This window comes from Triticum urartu, chromosome 5, assembly GCF_003073215.2.
Source record: "Triticum urartu cultivar G1812 chromosome 5, Tu2.1, whole genome shotgun sequence".
Lineage (NCBI taxonomy): Eukaryota > Viridiplantae > Streptophyta > Magnoliopsida > Poales > Poaceae > Triticum > Triticum urartu.
The window spans coordinates 29,773,372-29,791,198 of record NC_053026.1 but is presented as its reverse complement, the minus strand read 5'-3'; positions in this window follow the sequence as shown (position 1 = coordinate 29,791,198).

Genomic DNA, 17,827 nt, shown 5'->3' with positions numbered 1-17,827 from the left:
GGCAGATGGGAATTTGTTAATGTCCGGTTGCAGAAAAACCTAAAGTTGACCTTAATTAAAATGCACCAACCGCGTGTGTTACCGTGATGGTCTCTTCTCGGCGGGGTCCGGGAAGTGAACACGGTGTTGGAGTTATGCTTGACATAGGTTGTTTTAGGATCACTTCTTGATCATAGTTCATCGACCGTGCTTTTGCCTTTTCTTCTCGCTCTCTTTTGCGAATATGTTAGACACCATATATGCTAGTCGCTTGCTGCAGCTCCACCTCATACCTTTACCTTACCCATAAGCTTAAATAGTCTTGATCGCGAGGGTGTGAGATTGCTGAGTCCCCGTGACTCACAGATACTTCCAAAACCAGTTTGCAGGTGCCGATGTTACCGAGCAGGTGACGCAACCAAGTTCAAGGAGGAGCTCGTTGAAGATCTTATCCTTGATGTTGTTTCGTTCTAGTTGATCAGTAGTGGAGCCTAGTTGGGGTCGATCGGGGATCTGTGTAGCTTTTGGTGTAGTCTTCTTTTATTTTGGTTCCGTAGTCGGACCTTGATTGTATTTGGATGATGTAATGCTTTATTCATGTAATTGTGTGAAGTGGCGATTGTAAACCAACTATGTATCTTTTTTCCCTATTGTATTACATGGGTTGTGTGAAGATTACTTCACTTGCGACATTGCTTTCAATGCGGTTATGCCTCTAAGTCGTGCTTCGACACGTGGGAGATATAGCCGCATCGAGGGCGTTACACGGTAACCTCCCGGTACTCCGGTAAAATCCCGATTTCACCCGAAACATTTCCGATATCCAAACATAGGCTTCCAATATATCAATCTTCATGTCTCGACCATTTCGAGACTCCTTATTATGTCCGTGATCACATCCGGGATTCCGAACAACCTTTGGTACATCAAAACATATAAACTCGTAATATAACTGTCATCGTAACGTTAAGCGTGCGGACCCTACGGGTTCAAGAACTATGTAGACATGACCGAGACACGTCTCCGGTCAATAACCAATAGCGGAACCTGGATGCTCATATTGGCTCCCACATATTCTACGAAGATCTTTATCGGTCAGACCGCATAACAACATATGTTGTTCCCTTTGTCATCGGTACGTTACTTGCCCGATATTCGATCGTTGGTATCTCAATACCTAGTTCAATCTCGTTACCGGCAAGTTTCTTTACTCGTTCCGTAATACATCATCCCGCAACTAACTCATTAGTTGCAATGCCTGCAAGGCTTAAGTGATGTGCATTACCAAGAGGGCCCAGAGATACCTCTCTGGCAATCGGAGTGACAAATCCTAATCTTGAAATACGCCAACTCAACAAGTACCTTTGGAGACACCTGTAGAGCACCTTTATAATCACCAAGTTACGTTGTGACGTTTGGTAGCACACAAAGTGTTCCTCCGGTAAACGGGAGTTGCATAATCTCATAGTCATAGAAACATGTATAAGTCATGAAGAAAGCAATAGCAACATACTAAACGATCGTGTGCTAAGCTAACGGAATGGGTCATGTCAATCACATCATTCTCCTAATGAAGTGATCATGTTAATCAAATGACAACCCATGTCAATGGCTAGGAAACTTAACCATCTTTGATCAACAAGCTAGTCAAGTAGAGGCATACTAGTGACACTCTGTTTGTCTATGTATTCACACATGTATTATGTTTCTGGTTTATACAATTTTAGCATTAATAATAAACATTTATCATGATATAAGGAAATAAATAATAACTTTATTATTGCCTCTAGGGCATATTTCCTTCAGTCTCCCACTTGCACTAGAGTCAATAATCTAGTTCACATCGCCATGTGATTTAATACCAATAATTCACATCACCATATGATTAACACCCATAGTTCACATCGTCATGTGACCAACACCCAAAAGGTTTACTAGAGTCAATAATCTAGTTCACATCGCTATGTGATTAACACCCAAAGAGTACTAAGGTGTGATCATGTTTTGCTTGTGAGATAATTTTAGTCAATGGATCTGTCACATTCAGATACGTAAGTATTTTGCAAATTCTATGTCTACAATGCTCTGCACGGAGCTACTTTAGCTAATTGCTCCCACTTTCAATATGTATCCAGATTGAGACTTAGAGTCATCTGGATCAGTGTCAAAACTTGCATCGACGTAACCCTTTACGATGAACCTTTTGTCACCTCCATAATCGAGAAACATATCCTTATTCCACTAAGGATAATTTTGACCGTTGTCTAGTGATCTACTCCTAGATCACTATTGTACTCCCTTGCCAAACTCAGTGGTAGGGTATACAATAGATCTGGTACACAGCATGACATACTTTGTAGAACCTATGGCTGAGGCATAGGGATTGACTTTCATTCTGTTTCTATCTTCTGTCGTGGTCGGGCTTTGAGTCTTACTCAATTTCACACCTTGTAACACAGGCAAGAACTCTTTCTTTGAGTGTTCCATTTTGAACTAGTTCAAAATCTTGTTAAGGTACGCACTCATTGAAAAAACTTATCAAGCGTCTTGATCTATCTCTATAGATTTTGATGCTCAATATGTAAGCAGCTTCACCGAGGTCTTTCTTTGAAAAAAACTCCTTTCAAACACTCCTTTATGCTTTGCAGAATAATTCTACATTATTTCCGATCAACAATATGTCATTCACATATACTTATCAGAAATGTTGTAGTGCTCCCACTCACTTTCTTGTAAATACAGGCTTCGCCGCAAGTCTGTATAAAACTATATGCTTTGATCAACTCATCAAAGTGTATATTCCAACTCCGAGATGCTTGCACCAGTCCATAGATGGATCGCTGGATCTTGCACATTTTGTTAACACCTTTAGGATCGACAAAACCTTCTGGTTGCATCATATACAACTCTTCTTTAATAAATCCATTAAGGAATGCAATTGCTAACATGATTCGGACAGACTTGTGAGAAGCTCTCATCATAGTCAACACCTTGAACTTGTCGAAAACCTTTTGCGACAATTCTAGCTTTGTAGATAGTAACACTACTATCAGCGTCCGTCTTCCTCTTGAAGATCCATTTAATCTCAATGGCTCACCGATCATTTGGGCAAGTCAATCAAAGTCCATACTTTGTTCTCATACATGGATCCCATCTCAGATTTCATGGCCTCAAACCATTTTACGGAATCTGGGCTCATCATCGCTTCCTCATAGTTCGTAGGTTCGTCATGTTCAATTAACATGACCTCCAGAACAGGATTACCGTATCACTCTGGTGCGGATCTCACTCTGGTTGACCTACGAGGTTCGGTAGTAACTTGATCTGAAGTTACATGATCAATATCATTAACTTTCTCACTAATTGGTGTAGGAGTCACAGAAACAGATTTCTATGATGAACTACTTTCCAATAAGGGATTAGGTATAGTTACCTCATCAAGTTCTACTTTCCTCCCACTCACTTCCTTCGAGAGAAACTCCTTCTCTAGAAAGGATCCATTCTCAGCAACGAATATCTTGCCTTCGGATCTGTGATAGAAGGTGTACCCAATAGTAACTTTTGGGTATCCTATGAAGACGCATTTCTCCGATTTGGGTTCAAGTTTATCATGTTGAAACTTTTTCACATAAGCTTCGCAACCCCAAATTTTAAGAAACGACAACTTTGGTTTCTTGCCAAACCACAGTTCATAAGGTGTCATCTCAATGGATTTAGATGGTGCCCTTTTTAACGTGAATGTAGTTGTCTCTAATGCATAACCCCAAAACGATAGTGGTAGATTGGTAAGAAACATCATAAATCTCACCATATCTAATAAAGTACGGTTATGACGTCCGGACACACCATTACGCTGTGATGTTCCAGGTGGAGTGAGTTGCGAAACTATTCCACATTGTTTTAACTGAAGGCCAAACTCGTAACTCAAATATTTTACCTCTGCGATCATATCGTAGAAACTATTATTTTCTTGTTACGATGATTCTCCACTTCACTCTGAAATTCTTTGAACTTTTCAAATGTTTCAGACTTGTGTTTCATCAAGTAGATATACCCATATCTGCTCAAATCATCTGTGAAGGTCAGAAAATAACGATACTTGTCGCAAGCTTTAACACTCATCGGACCTCATACATCAGTATGTATTATTTCCAATAAGTCAGTTGCTTGCTCCATTATTCCGGAGAACGGAGTCTTAGTCATCTTTCCCCATGATGCATGGTTCGCAAGCATCAAGTGATTCATAATCAAGTGATTCCAAAAGTCTATCAACATGGAGTTTCTTCATGCGCTTTACACCAATATGACCTAAACGGCAGTGCCACAAATAAGTTGCACTATTATTATTAACTTTGCATCTTTTGGCTTCAATATTATGAATATGTGTATCACTACGATCGAGATCCAACGAACCATTTTCATTGGGTGTGTAACCATATAAGGTTTTATTCATGTAAACAGAACAACAATTATTCTGTAACTTAAATGAATAACTGTATTGCAATAAACATGATCAAATCATATTCATTCTCAACGCAAACACCAAATAACACTTATTTAGGTTCAACACTAATCCCGAAAGTATAGGGACTATGTGATGGTGATCATATCAATCTTGGAACTACTTCCAACACACATCGTCACTTCACCCTTAACTAGTTTCTGTTCATTCTGCAACTCCTGTTTTGAGTTACTACTCTTAGCAACTGAACCAGTATCAAATACCGAGGGGTTTCTATGAACACTAGTAAAATACACATCAATAATCTGTATATCAAATATACCTTTGTTCAATTTGCCATCCTTCTTATCCGCCAAATACTTGGGGTAGTTCCGCTTCCAGTGACCAGTTCCTTTGCAGCAGAAGCACTTAGTCTCAGGCTTAGGTCCATACTTGGGCTTCTTCACTTGAGCAGCAACTTGCTTGTCGTTCTTCTTGAAGTTCCCCTTCTTCCCTTTGCCCCTTTTCTTGAAACTAGTGGTCTTGTCAACCATCAACACTTGATGTTTTTCTTGATTTCTACCTTCGCCGATTTTAACATTGCGAAGAGCTTGGGAATTGTTTTCGTCATCCCTTGCATACTATAGTTCATCACGAAGTTCTACTAACTTAATGGTGGTGACTAGAGAATTCTGTCAATCACTATTTTATCTGGAAGATTAACTCTCACTTGATTCAAGCGATTGTAGTACCCAGACAATCTGAGCACATGCTCACTGCTTGAGCTATTCTCCTCCATCTTTTAGCTATAGAACTTGTTGGAGATTTTATATCTCTCAACTCGGGTATTTGCTTGAAATATTAACTTCAACTCCTGGAACATCTTATATGGTCCATGACGTTCAAAACGTCTTTGAAGTCCCGATTCTAAGCCGTTAAGCATGGTGCACTAAACTATCAAGTAGTCATCATATTGAGATAGAGAAATGTTCACAACGTCTGCATTTGCTCCTGCAATAGGTCTGTCACCTAGCGGTGCATCAAGGACATAATTCTTCTGTGCAGCAATGAGGATAATCCTCAGATCATGGATCCAATCCGCATCATTGCTACTAACATCTTTCAACATAGTTTTCTCTAGGAACATATCAAAATAAACATAGGGAAGCAAAAACGCGAGCTATTGATCTACAACATAATTTGCAAAATACTATCAAGACTAAGTTCATGATAAATTTAAGTTCAATTAATCATATTACTTAAGAACTCCCACTTAGAAAGACATCCCTCTAATCTTCTAAGTGATCACGTGATCCAAATCAACTAAACCATAACCGATCATCACGTGAAATGGAGTAGTTTTCAATGGTGAACATCACTATGTTGGTCATATCTACTATATGATTCACGCTCGACCTTTCGGTCTCAGTGTTCCGAGGCCATATCTGCATATGCTAGGCTCATCAAGTTTAACCCGAGTATTCTGCGTGTGCAAAACTGGCTTGCGCCTGTTGTAGATGGACGTAGAGCTTATCACATCCGATCATCACGTGGTGTCTAGGCACGACGAACTTTGGCAATGGTGCATACTCGGGGAGAACACTATTATCTTGAAATTTAGTGAGAGATCATCTTATAATGCTACCGTCAATCAAAGCAAGATAAGATGCATAAAAGATAAACATCACATGCAATCAATATAAGTGATATGATATGGCCATCATCATCTTGTGCTTGTGATCTCCATCTCCGAAGCACCGTCATGATCACCATTGTCACCGGCGCGACACCTTGATCTCCATCGTAGCATCGTTGTCGTTTCGCCAATCTTATGCTTCTACGACTATCATTACCGCTTAGTGATAAAGTAAAGCATTACAGGGCGATTGCATTGCATACAATAAAGCGACAACCATATGGCTCCTGCCGGTTGCCGATAAGTTGGTTACAAAACATGATCATCTCATACAATAAAATTTAGCATCATGTCTTGACCATATCACATCACAACATGCCCTGCAAAAACAAGTTAGACGTCCTCTACTTTGTTGTTGCAAGTTTTACGTGGCTGCTACGGGCTTAGCAAGAACCGTTCTTACCTACGCATCAAAACCACAACGATAGTTTATCAAGTTGATGCTGTTTTAACCTTCGCAAAGACCGGGCGTAGCCACACTCGGTTCAACTAAAGTTGGAGAAACTGACACCCGCCAGCCACCTGTGTGCAAAGCACGTCGGTAGAACCAGTCTCGCGTAAGCGTACACGTAATGCCGGTCCGGGTCGCTTCATCCAACAATACCACCGAACCAAAGTATGACATGCTAGTAAGCAGTATGACTTATATCGCCCACAACTCACTTGTGTTCTACTCGTGCATATGACATCTTCGCATAAAACATGGCTCGGATGCCACTGTTGGGGAACGTAGTAATTTCAAAAAATTTCCTACGCACACGCAAGATCATGGTGATGCATAGCAACAAGAGGGAAGAGTGTTGTCCACATACCCTCGTAGACCGAAAGCGGAAGTGTTAGCACAACGCGGTTGATGTAGTCGTACGTCTTCATGATCCGACCGATCAATTACCGAACGCACGGCACCTCCGAGTTCAGTACACGTTCAGCCTGATGACGTCCCTCGAACTCCGATCCAGCCAAGTGTTGAGGGAGAGTTTCGTCAGCACGACGGCGTGGTGACGATGTTGATGTTCTACCGACGCAGGGCTTCGCCTAAGCACTGCTAGAGTATTATCGAGGTGGACTATGGTGGAGGGGGGCACCGCACACGGCTAAAAGATCAAACAGATCAATTGTTGTGTCTCTGGGATGCCCCCTGCCCCTGTATATAAAGGAGCAAGGGGGTGCGGCCGGCCAAGGGAGAGGGCGTGCCAGGAGGAGTGCTACTCCTACCGGGAGTAAGACTCCCCCCTTTTCCTTGTTGGACTAGGATTGAGAGGGGAAAGAGGTGGAGGAGAAGAAGGAAGGGGGGCGCCACCCCCCTCTCCTTGTCCTATTCAGGCTAGGGGGAGGGGGCACGACCCTTGCCCTGGCCGCCTCCTCTCTCTTCCACCAAGGCCCACTAAGGCCCATTATGTCCCCGGGGGGTTCCGGTAACCTCCCGGTACTCCGGTAAAATCCCGATTTCACCCGGAACACTTCCGATATCCAAACATAGGCTTCCAATATATCAATATTCATGTCTTGACCATTTCGAGACTCCTCGTCATGTCCGTGGTCATATCCGGGACTCCAAACAACCTTCGGTACATCAAAAAATATAAACTCATAATATAACTGTAACGCCCCGGACACACCCGCCGGTGGTCGTTACTCCTGGCGGGATCTAGACTGGCCCCACAGATCAATACTAGTCTTTTCTGCGCACTTTGTCCTCACTCATGCACACCCGGGAGCAACTTCCCAGTCGGTCACCCATCCTGACACTAGTCCAAGCTGAGCACGCTTAACTTTGGAGTTCTGTCCGAATGGGCTACCGGAAAAGAAGGAATTCCTTATTGATATGAGTAGTCTATCATCCCTAATAAGCCAGGCCATCACATACACCCCCACTCAGAGGAACCGACGTCCTCGTCGGGCCACAGGAACGTTCCCTCTTGGCACATACGTTTGTGCTTCCAGTCCAGTACATGTGTCATGTCGTGTGCCACGACGGGTCACAACCGTCATGAACAACATGACCACGCACCTATCCGCAACCATCCGTGTAACCGCGAGGGTCGGCTCTGATACCAACTTGTAACGCCCCGGACACACCCGCTGGTGGTCGTTACTCCTGACGGGATCTAGACCGGCCCCACAGATCAATACTAGTCTTTTCTGCGCACTTTGTCCTCACTCATGCGCACCCGGGAGCAACTTCCCGGTCGGTCACCCATCCTGACACTACTCCAAGCTGAGCACGCTTAACTTTGGAGTTCTGTCCGAATGGGCTACCGGAAAAGAAGGAATTCCTTATTGATATGAGTAGTCTATCATCCCTAATAAGCCAGGCCATCACATACACCCCCACTCAGAGGAACCGACGTCCTCGTCGGGCCACAGGAACGTTCCCTCTTGGCACATACGTTTGTGCTTCCAGTCCAGTACATGTGTCATGTCGTGTGCCACGACGGGTCACAACCGTCATGAACAACATGACCACGCACCTATCCGCAACCATCCGTGTAACCGCGAGGGTCGGCTCTGATACCAACTTGTAACGCCCCGGACACACCCGCTGGTGGTCGTTACTCCTGACGGGATCTAGACCGGCCCCACAGATCAATACTAGTCTTTTCTGCGCACTTTGTCCTCACTCATGCGCACCCGGGAGCAACTTCCCGGTCGGTCACCCATCCTGACACTACTCCAAGCTGAGCACGCTTAACTTTGGAGTTCTGTCCGAATGGGCTACCGGAAAAGAAAGAATTCCTTATTGATATGAGTAGTCTATCATCCCTAATAAGCCAGGCCATCACAATAACTGTCATCGTAACGTTAAGCGTGCGGACCCTACGGGTTCGAGAACTATGTACACATGACTGAGACACATCTCCGGTCAATAACCAATAGTGGAACCTGGATTCTCATATTGGCTCCCACATATTCTACGAAGATCTTTATCGGTCAGACTGCATAACAACATATGTTGTTCCCTTTGTCATCAGTATGTTACTTGCCCGAGATTCGATCGTCGGTATCTCAATACCTAGTTCAATCTCGTTATCGGCAAGTCTCTTTACTTGTTCCGTAATACATCGTCCCGCAACTAACTCATTAGTTGCAATGCTTGCAAGGCTTAAGTGATGTGCATTACCGAGAGGGCCCAGAGATACCTCTCCGACAATCGGAGTGACAAATCCTAATCTCGAAATACGCCAACCCAACAAGTACCTTTGGAGACACCTGTAGAGCAGCTTTATAATCACCCAGTTACATTGTGACGTTTGGTAGCACACAAAGTGTTCCTCCGGTAAACGGGAGTTGCATAATCTCATGGTCATAGGAACATGTATAAGTCATGAAGAAAGCAATAGCAACATACTAAATGATCGTGTGCTAAGCTAACGGAATGGGTCATGTCAATCACATCATTCTCCTAATGTAGTGATCCCATTAATCAAATGACAACCCATGTCAATGGCTAGGAAACTTAACCATCTTTGATCAACGAGCTAGTCAAGTAGAGGCATACTAGTGACACTCTGTTTGTCTATGTATTCACACATGTATTATGTTTCCGGTTAATACAATTCTAGCATGAATAATAAACATTTATCATGATATAAGGAAATAAATAATAACTTTATTATTGCCTCTAGGGCATATTTCCTTCAATACACTCCAATATCTGGTCTGGATGCGCCGGCCCACACGTACGCTGAACAGCTTTATAGATCGAGCGAAGCCCGCCCATGAGGTGTGGGTCCAAACCATCTGATGATGCATGTTCCCCTCCTAGATACTCCGTATTTCTTTTTTTTGAAAGAAAAGGTAGAGATAGTCTACTTTATGCATTCAAAACGGGGTAAACCCGAGAGGCCAAAGGCCAATTACATGAAGGTGATGTAAACATGCGCTAAGAGTGCAGCAGGCCACCACCGAACCGTTTAGGAAGAGATTACAATAAAGGCGGAGGAGAGATTGGGGGGAGCAGTGTTAAGGAGTTACAAGAAAGTCAACCCATCCTAAAATCGTGCAGCGATCATCAGCCACTCTGGCATGCGAGCTCCAAAGCCTAAGAAGCTCAGAAACCTCATGGAGTGCACGTGCAGTATGTCAGCTTTCCTTGTCGAAAACCCGTTCGTTCCATGCTCTCCATAATCCAACAGCACCCGCCGCGAGCAAAACGTTCCAAAGCTTCCCATAAGAATCAGCTGAAGCACGATAGCATAGGAAATCCTTCATTGAAGATGATGTAGTGGCAGTCGCAAGAAGCCCCATCTTGCCCCAAACTTTGTCCGCAAGCTTACATCGCAGGATGATATGATCAATGCTTTCCACTGTTGGGCAGACATCAAAACCATTATGCGGCGCAATGGCCGTCCAATGCTTGTTCATCATATTATCCCTGGTGTTCATTTTGCCTCTAAGAGCGATCCATAAGAACACTCTGTTCTTACAGGGGATGATAGGATCCCAAATGCTTGTGGCCAGTGGGCACTCCACTCCTCTGAAGGCAAGAAGATCTGAGAAGTATTTGGTCGAAAGCCTTCCATTCATTGCCGTAGGTGTCCTGGTATCTGCTCTGTATAAGTCTGATTGCACAGAGAGCAGGAAGCCAAGCAAAGTTTCAAGCTCTACTAAGGCTGTGCTGGATAAATTGGGGTGCAGATGAAGAGACCACTACCCTTCCCTGAATTCCGAAGCCACCGTGTAGTGCTTGTAAGAAGCGAAGGAGAAAAGCACAGGAAAAGGAAACTGCAGCCTGCCGCATTGAAGCCAGTGGTCAAACCAGAAGGAGATCCGACTGCCATCACCCAGCTTACATTGTGTTGAGGGAAGAACGAGGTGCGGTGATGATTTCAAACATTTCCACATGGTAGTATCTCTGCTACGCCGGAGAGCTGAGATCTCCTTCTGGCAATACTGTGTGACGAACCAAGTAAAGCATGGAACTTCGTTGTGTTGCAGAATGTTAGACGTGAGCTTGCAAATCATTGCCATGTTATGTGTCGTGAGGTCCCTAATTCCCAAGCCTCCATTCAACCTGGGCGTAATCACTGTGTCCCATGCAACCAAGCAATGCCCCTCTTTTGTTGAGTTTTTTCCTTGCCAAAGGAAGCCTCTTAAAATTTGTTCCATCTTTTCTATGGACTGCTTGGGCCATAGGAAACATGTCATGCAGTAGTTGGGGATGGATGCTAGTACTGAGTTTATCAAGGTAACTCGCCCCCCAGGACAGGAAGGTTGCAAGCCAGCCTGACAGTCGTTTATCCACCTTGTGTATGACTAGGATTAAGAGCCCATGTGTGATTTTGTTAACAGAGAGCGGGAGACCGAGGTAGGTGCAGGGAAAGGATGATATCGGGCACTGCAGCAGTTCAGCAATCACAAAGCTGGTGTCCTGATCTACACAGATAGGAACTAGTGTGCTCTTTGAAAAATTAATCTGCAGTCCTGTGAAGCTGGAGAAGTCTTGCACAATCTGCTTGATAATCCGTTCTTGTTCAACATCACACTGAAACAGAATCAGCGTGTCGTCCGCATACTAGAGGATTGGAAAGAAAGCATCCACTCCTAGTGGGTGTTTTAATCTTCCTGCACTGTGTTCCAAACGACAGAGCTGCTGTAGAACATCTGCCACTAAAATGAAGAGGTAGGGCAAGAGGGCGTCTCCCTGTCTTAAACCACTTTTTGACTTGATGGTGTGTCCCAGCTTGCCATTGATCAAGATTCTAGAAGTGTTGGACGTCAGCATTGCCGAGATCCAGCGAACCCAGCAGTCTCCAAAACCCCTGAAAGAGAGAATTTTGAGGAGTGCTTCTCAGCTGACACTATCAAACTCCTTGCAGAATTCCAGCTTCAGAGCCACCATCGGCTTGCGTCGTAGTTTAGCCTGTTGTTCCAGTTCAGCTGCTAGTGCATAATTTTCAGCTATACACCTCCCGGGCAAGAAACCAGATTGTAGTTGATGCACGAGCTCCGATATCTTCTCTGTAAACGAGAAGCAAGGACAGTGGAGACCAGTTTCGGCAGGCTGTGCACCAAGGAGATGGGTCTGAAGTCCTTAATATCCACAGGATTGTCCTTTTGGGGTATCAACACTATATTTGCTAAATTTACTCCGTGTAGCTCTGACACCTGATCATAGATGTCTTGGAAAAGGTGCACTAGATCATCCTTGATAATAGGCATGAAGGCTTTGTAAAATTCATAGTAAAACCATCAGGCCCCGGGCTCTTATTATTTGGCAGTCGTCGTATGATGTCAACCACCTCACCCCATGTGAAGGGGGTCTCTAACTCTTGCAAATTAGCTAGCTCGTATAGTTGATGGATATTCACCGAGGGCAGTGATGCAGATGTCTGACCGAAGATCTCCTCAAAGAAGTCAGAGGCAATAGAGAGCTTAGCTTCATCATCAAAGAAGGAAACTCCCTCATTGTTCAGCATTTTGATAATGTTGCATCTATGGTGGCTACTGGCGGCTGCATGGAAAAACCGTGTGTTTTCATCCCCTAGAACGCAGTCCCTAATTTTTGCTCGGCGCCTCCATGCGGCTACTTGCCACAAAATGACTTGCTAAGCTTTTTTTGTTGCGTGCTTTGTGATAGAGAACTCTAGAGCAGAGAGGCTCCTCATTTTCTCAACTAGATCAAGGTATTGAACCACATGCTTGCAGTTATCGAGGATTAAGGCCAGCAGAGTGCTTAATCTGTTCACTTTTCTAATTGCCGCCCTCAGCTTCCTCAGCTTGTGGTTAAACCTGGAGAAAGCAGAGGCAAAGTGTCTTGTGCCTTTGGGCCACTTCCGGACAATCAGTTCTTTAATTTTCTGGTTCTGAATCTAGTGATTCTCAAACCTGAAAAATCTGCTTCTTGCACTGCTCTTGTTGAAATCAACCATAAAGGGTGTGTGATCCGAGGTGACCGCAGTTCTAGCTGTCGCTTCTGTGTGCAGAAAGCCTAAATTCTAGTATGCATTTACAAGTACTCTGTCCAGCTTCACCAGAGTAGGGTTTCTTCTTTTGTTTGACCATGTATAACTGTGGTTCATGATTTTTATATCATCCATGGCCGCCTCCCGTATCCAAGCATTGAAGCTGTGCATGACTAGCCAATTCTTTCTGCCCCTTGACTTTTCATGTCCAAATGGTACATATTGAAATCTCCCAACATAATCTAAGGCCCATTGATTCCAGCAGAAACCTGTTCCAAGACTTGGAAAAAAGCAGGCCTCTCCGAAGCATCACATGGTGCATAGACAGTAGATAGTGTGAAAGAGCAGGAGCCAGTGAGTGAGCTGAACCCCATGGAGATGCATAATTGGTTCTTGGCTAACTCTTCACTAGTTATAACATCTTCGTCCCATGCCACCATGAGACCACCCGAAGAGCCACAAGCAGGCATGAAAATGGTAGTGCGCAGATTTGGCAGCAGAAAGGAGGCCGCCTTCCACTTGTCCACCACCTGTAACTTGGTCTTCTGCAAGCATACAACATCCGGTCGACTGGCCAGAATAGCATCTTTGACCAACGAGCATTTGTCAGCATGACCAAGCCCTCTAACATTCCAATTTAGAATTCTCATGATGGAAGGGACATGATCACGAAGATGTAAAGTAAGGGATGAAAAATGAAGCAAACTAGATTCACTAGACTTGAGATATGCTCAAAAGAGCTTACATGATGATCGGCAGCAGTACAATTGAGATGACAAAGCAACTAGCATAAAAGACCTGGAGACAACCTGCTACAGCTTAAGGTGGACACGCATGGCGAGACTCTGAACTTAAACAGAACATAAGACATAGCATAAAATAGAGCATGAAGCAAGGAGTAAAACGCACTGCTAGAACAGATACAGAAAGTGGTCTCCTTGCCAATCAAGACATATGTTTGATGCCTACTCATGACTGGACCTGGTTGGCTCTGCAGGGCCCAATGCGTCGCTGCCCTCAGAGGGGGAGGGCTGAGCTGCATCGGCGATGACTGCCTCAAAGTTCAGGTCGCAGCAGCATGAAAGTTGCTTGGCCTTGCTCCTAGCCAACGGCCTCGGCGTCCCCTGAAGGGGGAGCTGCAGGATCGAGGCGGCATTGGCCTTCTCCTTCTTTCTCTCCGAAGCGCGACGCCCCCTACCCACCGTCTGGGAGGCTGGCAGAGGCCTTGTGCTTGGAGGCGCGCTCGATGGGGTCGATGCGCACCCCATCGTAGAGCTCCCGGATGTGTGGGTTGCGACAGGGGGAGGCCACCATGCCCTCCACCCGCTCTGGAGAGAGCGCAGATCCGCCGCCAAGATCCCCTTCTGGAGGGGCGTCTGAAACATGAGCGTCGTCAGCCTGTCCCATGCCCGCCGCCGACAGGGCAACAAGCGCTGGTGGCGAGTCTGGGATGATGATTGGAACTGGGCCAAGGAGGTGTAGCATGGCGGGGGATGAGAGCTTATCAGCGGCGGAGGGTTCAGGCTGTGGAATCCTGCAAGGGCAGAACCTGATGGCAACCTCGAGAGGGAGAATAGCACAGGCCCCATGTCGCATATCAGTACATGTGACTGGTGAGAAGAAGCAGCTAGGTAGCAGGCCCGGAGTGGAGTCTGGGATGGTTGTGAAGGGCCTAGGGCAAATGGGCCTGGAGTTGAGTACCTGATGGGCTTGGACTTGGATCTGGGCCAGTGGAAGGTTAAGGGCAGGATGGATGGGTGCCCCGGAAAGAGTGAGGAGCGGCCCAACATCCGGGATCAGCGAAGCAGGGAGCGAAGATTTTGGTGGATGCTTGCACTCCACCGCGGGAAGCAGTGGAAGCATGCGGGAACAGAAATCTCCTGAAATTGTTTTTGTCCATAGCTTGAAAAGGATCGAGCGACAGTTATGTCGCTCCACCTTTCCAAGCGTGATATCAAAGCACGGGAAGTGGCTTGTGTCGGTGCCAACTGGCCCAACCACAATGACCCCAGAGAAGGACTTACGTTTACTCATTCTAACAGAGAAGGTGAAAGTTAGGGTTTCGGCATCAAAGGCCACAACCGCATGGGAGCGTCGAACTTCGGTGGAAAGAAGTTTAGACTTAAGGCAACAACGATCCTCATCTTCATGTGCGACCTCCTCTATGGTGGGGATGGAAAAAGTCACGGGTGGACATAGCTTGGGCTTGGTTGAGATTTTGAACATGGCGATGCAATCATCAAATGTGGCAGAGTGGGGGAACTGGAAAGCTCGGAATGCACGATCAATCATAGACCGCCTGCCCTCCGACTGGCCACACACAAGGTTGGATAAACGAGGGTTAGCGTGGCTATGCCGAACACCTCTTGAAGGGCTGGGATCATCCCTGCCTGGGCGGAAGACGTAGTGCGGTGAGGGCGGCGAGGATGGAGAGCCTAGTGTGCGTGCCACGTCCCAGACTTCGTTGATCGTGATGTCGGCGTAAATGTCGGCACCATCAACTCGGTGAAAGGCAAGATGGTGAGGGATATGCTGGAGTGCTTCGACCTTGACTAGGACGAAAATGCATGAGAAGTCCGACCCGTGAATGCATGCGTGGTCGATCCCCAGGAGGCTAGCAAAACCAGTGATGCTGGCTGAGACCCCGCTACGATCCCATAGCTCAAGAGGCATTTTGGCTAGGGAAAGGCTAACAAGGTGGTGTAAGGAGAAGGTGAAGGCATTGTCGTCGGCATTGTGTGGTAGGATGTCCACCCGATGAGTGGTAATAAGGATGGGGTTTGCCCTCATCGCCGCAGCTTGCTCAGCTTGACGAGGAAGACAACGAACATAGTGCCAGTGGTGCAGCTGGCGAACCGGACAACCGTGATGCCCAGCCGCTCATCAAGCAAGCGCTTAAGCCAAGGGAGAAAGCCCGGCATGGGTGGGGAGATGTTAACCAGGCAAACTAAGGCGTTTTGGTTTGGGGCCAGAGCGTAGTGCACATCCAGCGAGGTTGGGCGATCTCGCACCAACAGGTTCCATGGGAAGGAGAGGAGCAGGCGCAGAGAGAGCGAGGGGTAGGGCAGTGGAGTGGGGCGAGGTGAACGAGGAGGTGCTGCAGGTGGGAGTGGAGAGCGGTAGGGGCTCTGCGGGGGTATAAATAGCATCATCCGTGGACTGGGTAACTGGAGGAGGAGCGCTAGGTGGGAGTGAATTGCGAAAAACCACCACATTGAAGCGTAGGTTTGCAGGAAAGACTCTTCTACGAATTTGTGCCAGAAAACACTGATTTTAGTCCTAAGCTTTTGCAAAAAAAACACTGATTAACCGTTTTATGCATTTTAACCTCGATTATGACATGTGGGGCCCTGGTATTTTTGCATAGTCACCCTTCGGGTAAAAGTATAAAACCCAATCAGCTCCTCATCGCCGGCCTGCAGCAGAGGCATCGGCGCTCATGGTCCTCGTCGCCAGCCATGGCCACACCGTCTAGAGGGGGGAGAGCTTGGCTCGTCGCCGTTGGCCGGTGGTGTCGCACCTGGCGGTGGTGGGACGAGCACCAGAGGACGAGGCGGTGTCTGGTTCATGCACGCGGCAACGCTGCCGGCTTGGAGTCGCCATGCGCTTGGTACCGTCGGCCACCGCGCGCTCACCGTCGAGGTCGCTGCTTGCTGCAGCTTGCACGCCGCCGTCGCTTCTTGTGCCAAGCTGCGCGGCGCCATTGGTGCTTGCTCCCCTGGGAGGTCGGGGTCAAGGGCGCCGCCGCCGCTATTTCCTCTGCTGGGAGGGCGGGGTCAAGCACGCCGCCGCTTGTTCCTGAGCTGTGCGTCGTCGACGCCGCTTGCTCCGTCGGGAGGCAAGGATCGCGCCCGAGCTGCCTGCCGCCGCGCGGCCACCGCTTGCTGCGCTTGCACCTGAGCTGCGCGTCGGGGTCGTAGCCGGGAAGGAAGGTGGCAGCGCTGGGAGGCGCGGGCGCGCCGGGAGGGAGGTGGCGGCGCTGGGAGGCGCGGGCGCGTCGGGAGGGAGGTGGCGGTGCTAGGAGGCGGGGGCGCGCCGGAGGGAGGTGGAGGAGCACAGAGAGGGTAGTTTTTTAGGGGAGAATTTTTAGGGAGGGAAGGACGTTTTGGCAAAAAGACCGTTGTCCACATCAGCAAATGGTAGGCTCCATCTGTCATAATCATCATCAAATGGGCTAAAGCCATCAACTAGTATTTTCTGCAAAAAATTAGGCCAAGAATCAGTGTTTTCGGGCACAAATTCGTAGAAGAGTCTTTTCTGCAAACCTACGCTTTAATGTAGTGGTTTTTTGCAATTCACTCGCTAGGTGGAGAACGAGGAGTCTGAGAGTGGTCAAGACGCCGCCGCTTGCACTCATGACTAATATATCCCACCCGTCTGCATGCCCAACAGACTAGAGGGTCTCTACAATCTTTCCTACGATGACGGTAAGACAAGCATCTAAAGCATCTGAGATGCAAATCTTTAGGCTTTGGGAACAGCTTTATGGCATTGGAGAGCTTGCGCGGTTCAGCTGGCATGGGTGCACTTGAAACGAAGCTCGATAGGAGGGCATGCAAGTAGGAATTATGACGTAGCACCTTAGTGCCATTAAGTTGGGAGGCTCGCTGGCCAGCGGAGGAAGGTAGACCAGACATAGATAGAGGGGCTACGTCCGCATGCCCACGAGAGTTGCTAGCGGATAGGCTGGGTTCCTCGGCTGCCAGCGTGGAAGGCGGATTAAAGGTAGTGGAGCTATGATGACTAGCATTTAGGGCAGGACGCCATGCAGATACGTGCTCAGCAGATCGCAGGAAATCTGGGGTG